This window comes from Zootoca vivipara, chromosome 1 (assembly GCF_965207765.1).
Source record: "Zootoca vivipara chromosome 1, rZooViv2.hap1.1, whole genome shotgun sequence".
Classification (NCBI taxonomy): domain Eukaryota; kingdom Metazoa; phylum Chordata; class Lepidosauria; order Squamata; family Lacertidae; genus Zootoca; species Zootoca vivipara.
Window position 1 is genome coordinate 5,052,727 of NC_142582.1, and position 4,774 is coordinate 5,057,500.

The following is a 4,774-nucleotide window of genomic DNA, read 5'->3' on the forward strand; positions in this document are numbered from 1 at the left end:
TGCTCTCTGTCTCTCTCACACAGGTTCAATGTGTTACCCATTGTAATATCTTTTTCAAAAGTCTGCTTCTACCTTATCCCATATTATAGGCTTTGTCTAAGATGCAGGTTCATCGCCTGACAGCTGCACAGTGAAGTGATAGCTTCTATGGTTCAATATATAGTTTGCCATAGATTTTGTGGGAATGTTAGGGATGTGGATTAGGATATATTATTAGATAGATCCTATCCAAGCTTGTGTTAGCAAGCTTCCAATATCAGCAGAGTGACATTCCCCTTTTGTGTGCAGCAAAGCGTGTGTGTTCAGGTTTGCAAAAACCTGTACAATAATATTATACTTTATACTTCAATATTATACTTCCTGGCAAAGCCCCCTTTGTCCCTCTTAAAAGAAATACACAACACAGTGTTTATAAAATAAGATAGAGTTTACTTACAGTTTCATCCTGAGTTAACAGCATAATCTCAGAAAGGCAGGCTTATGTAGAAAAGTTACAAGTATATACATGTGGAGAGTACTTAGTAAGGTAAGACTCCATCTGGTCTCACTCTTGGCAGCAGGCCAAGAGGGAGAACCATCCTAATTGTAGATTCTCTGGAGATGTGTTCCCATTGGAGAAGAAAAGGCTAAGAGAGAGAATGGCTGCTGGCTAGGGGCTTTTGTCCCAGCTAAACCATCTCATTTGCATGTCTGGGGGAACAGGAACTTAGTCAGGTTCCCCCAGGTGAGTTCCTGTTAGTGGACACTCTAGGAACTGTTGTGACTTGTCTGCCCCAGTGTTCCATCCCACAGATTTAACACCACAAATGTCTGTGTACACACCGTACATTAAAGCACATGGCTCCCCACCCATAGGATCCTGGGAACTGTAGTTTATCATGGCTGCTGGGAATTGTAGCTCTGTGATGGGCAAACTACAACTCCCATGATTCCCTGGAGAAAACCATGTGCTTTAAACTTATGGTGCGTAGGCAGTTCACATGTTCAGCAGCCCATCAGCACAGTGATCAAGAGTTATCATAAATATGCATTTATGAACCAGCCCTTATGCTTGTGCTTTCAGTTCTTTCCTGTGAGAAACACTCACTCTTATGACTTAGCACTGTTCTTTCCTGTGCATAACATAACATGAATTTCCTGGGGTTGTTATCTGCCAAAGTCCTCAGTTTGTTGAGATGAGCCCCAGCCTCTCTCCTATAGTGTCTGTAAATCTTGCCCACATTTGTGTCCTCAATGAAACAGCTAGGCATGTTTTACATTCTTCCATTCAACTCATTACTGAAGATGTTCAAAAGCTATGGATAAAAAACGCTTTTACACTGCCCACCCTCAGTCTGATAGTCAGTCCATTCATTTCTTTTGTGTATGGTGTTTGAACCAAATGCATTCCTAGGTTTTGAGATATAGTTTTGCTCTCTGGAGCCCATTTCCAAACCTCCCAATACCAACTTTTTCTTTTCTTTTCAAGGCATTATCAAGCCTAAACTTACACCTGATCATAAACTTGGCATAATTGATTATACAAGTGCTTAGCTGTGCTTGTACATTGTACTGAACTAGTACAATGCCTGAAAAATGTTATGGCCGTATCACAGGTTGGTGCGAATGGCTGAATACGTATAGTGGCAACTTGGCAGTGTTACAATAAATGAAGGACAATGGTGGTTGGTGGAAAGGATTAGGATCCAAGAGCCAAGCTTCATCCGCACTTATAAAAGTATTATTACTTTCTTTAGAAATAATTAATGTTAAGAGTTTACTGTCCTTAACAATCCTTGAAATGCAGTGTTTCAGAAAATCATGATGTTAAAATATGACTGTTTCATGAACAATTAGCTAAAGCTTCAATTGTGAAATAAGGAGGAACTCCACATTAACTAAGAGGCCCTGAATGATAAAGAATACATGAGAGCAGTGCTTCAAGGAAGGACAAGCATGCATTGCACCATCACCACTTCTCACTCTTAGACAAGGGTTTAATAAAGATGTGAGTTAACAATTTTGAAGCAAGTGTAAACATGGTGTTAATTAAATCTGAAGATGAAATGGAATTGAGAAGCTCTGAAAAAGCACTGGAGGGTACAGAAAAATACAACAAAGGAGGTGGTGAAGTCTGGCATATGGGTTGAAGGCAACACGCAGGTTCTAGAGGTACAGAAATACACAATATTATCTGAAATCTGGAGTTTTGAAGTTGGTCTCCAAGTTCCGCTGTGAACCTGCCTGTTCATCTGATGGGCAGCAGCAGCAGCACATGCCCTCTTCTCACTGAGCTTCTGGGTAAAGGGGAGACTTGCCAGCCGCACCAACATGGGTGGGGCTGGCCCAGAACATTCTGCTCCCCTGACTCTCACAATGACCACGACTCCTCCGCTGCCCCCCACCACCATTGCCAACACCGTTGTGCAAAAGGGAGGGAAGATGAGGCTGGGGGGGAGGAGTTGGTGGCAGTAAAGTGTGCATAGGAGGAGGATGAGGGGGGCAGGTGACCAGCTCCTCATGGGCCTGGAACTGCCATTTGTCCCAATGGGCCTGAGCTTGCTGAGTTGTGGCAACTGCTTGACCTGGCCCTGAACATGGGCAGCAACAAAAAGCAGTATCCAGGGCCAGTTCAAGGTCAAGGTCCAAGGAAGCAGAGGCCACAACAAAGGGTCAAGCAAGAGGCATTCAGAGCAGTCTAAGGTCTCATTTGACATAGGCAGGAGATCAGATAGCTGACAGTCTAGTGCTGGAACATAGACACACACCTCTTCCAGCCCAGCACCTGAAGTGAAATTATTCAACAATGGATCTGCTAGAACCACACCCCAGCTGACCCCTATCAACTCCAAAGGTCTCCTTGAGAGGAGGATCTTACTCCTGAGGACACATTTAGTCCTGAGGAGATCTGTAGCTGTGGACTTCTCTAGATGGGAGCCAGTTATCCATGTTGTGTTTGAGGTGCCACCTCTCCCTTGGGCTTGGGACACCAAAGACCAAACTCATTCTGGGTGTGGATGGCCTGTCCCAAAAAATGCTGGTGCCTGAGGCAAAAGACAAAATACTGCCCCATCCTGATCAGACTTAGGCTGTGTACACACCAGACTGTTAAAGCATATTTGAAGCACATGGCTTCCCCCAGATAATCCCAGGAACCATAGAATGCCCTCACAGAGCTGCAGTTCCCAGCCCCCTTAACAAACTACAGTTCTCCGGGAATGCTTTGGAGTGGTGCTTTGAATGAGTGGTGTCCACCACATCTGAGGGCAGCAGGCTAGCTGAGGGGTATACCGGAGGGCAGGCAACCATGTGGCACATCCAGGCCTGTCTTTCAACACCTCACCATCTCCTAGCAGCTGCTGGCTGCACCGACTGCCTCTCTGTACCTCATATTAGGGCCAGCCCAAAGTGGTACAATCTAGGAGAAGCTTTAACATTTTACTTGGCTGATTATTTTAAAGAGGCTCTCAGAAGCGAAAGGGGAAGGTTGACATCTGTGTGGACCATGACAGGAAGCAAACACAAAGGTTGAAGAAGGATATTGTTCTCTCGCTTATGCCTGGCTAATTTATGTAAAAGAAAATAGGACTCTTGTGCAGTCTGTTGCAAGAAAGAAGACCATTACCGACACAATTAGCATTCCAGCTGATTCACTCTTTTATGAAGCTGAGGTTACCTTTTTGGCTCCTTCTTTGGTTCCATCCAGTGTCTTGAAAACTGTAAACAACAAGATAAAGACCTTGCATGACAAATTACTAAGAAAAGGGGGGGGTGAACACACACACACAAAACGGGGGTCCAGGAAGCCTGCTTGTTTCTGTCTGAGAACACAAAGATCCTGTTTTTGCGCTCCTCTCGGCTGGCATAATTACCTCTTTGCCACCACTGATCTATGCCGAACTGTCATAGGGCAACAAAATGCAGTGTGCTAAGTGCAGTAAAATCTCACCCTTTACAATGAGTTTCCTGCAAAGTCTGGTTAATTCTTTACAGCTCAAACTTTTGTGCTTCTGAGAGGAATAAACAAAATAAAAGAACAGTGATCCTGCTTGAAATATAGCCTTGACTTTGGGATTTAAAACACCCAGCTAGCCTCACATTTAATTGGAAAAGGAGCAATAAAAACACAGGGAAACAGGAGTTACCTGAGATGCTCATCGTGGGTCCCTGCTTGAAGCTTTGTCTCTTGAGGTGACATTTTGCAGGTAATGGTGTCATGAACATTTTAAGAGGACAAAAGTGAGGCATTCTTTTTGACATACAGTGGTACCTCGGTTTATGAACACAATTGGTTCCGGAAGTCTGTTCATAAACTGAAGCGTTCATAAACTGAAGCGAACTTTCTCATTGAAAGTAATGGAAAGTGGATTAATCTGTTCCAGATGGTCCGCGGAGTACTTAAACTGAAGCATTCATAAACTGAAGCGAACTTTCCCATTGAAAGTAATGGAAAGTGGATTAATCCGTTCCAGACGGTCCGAGGAGTACTTAAACTGAAGCGTACTTAACCGGAAGCATGGGTGTAATTGGTTCCGGAAGTCTTTTCATAAACTGAAGCGTTCATAAACTGAAGCGAACTTTCCCATTGAAAGTAATGGAAAGTGAATTACTGTAATCCGTTCCAGATGGGTCCGCGGCGTTCCTAAACTGAAAATTCATAAACCGAGGTGTTCGTAAACCGAGGTTGCACTGTAGAAACAAAAGGTTTAGCATGTGGGCTACCCGGTACTGCTAATGGTTTATACTATTTGCCATTGTAGGTCATCTGGAGATGGTGATGCAATGGGGGAAAGCC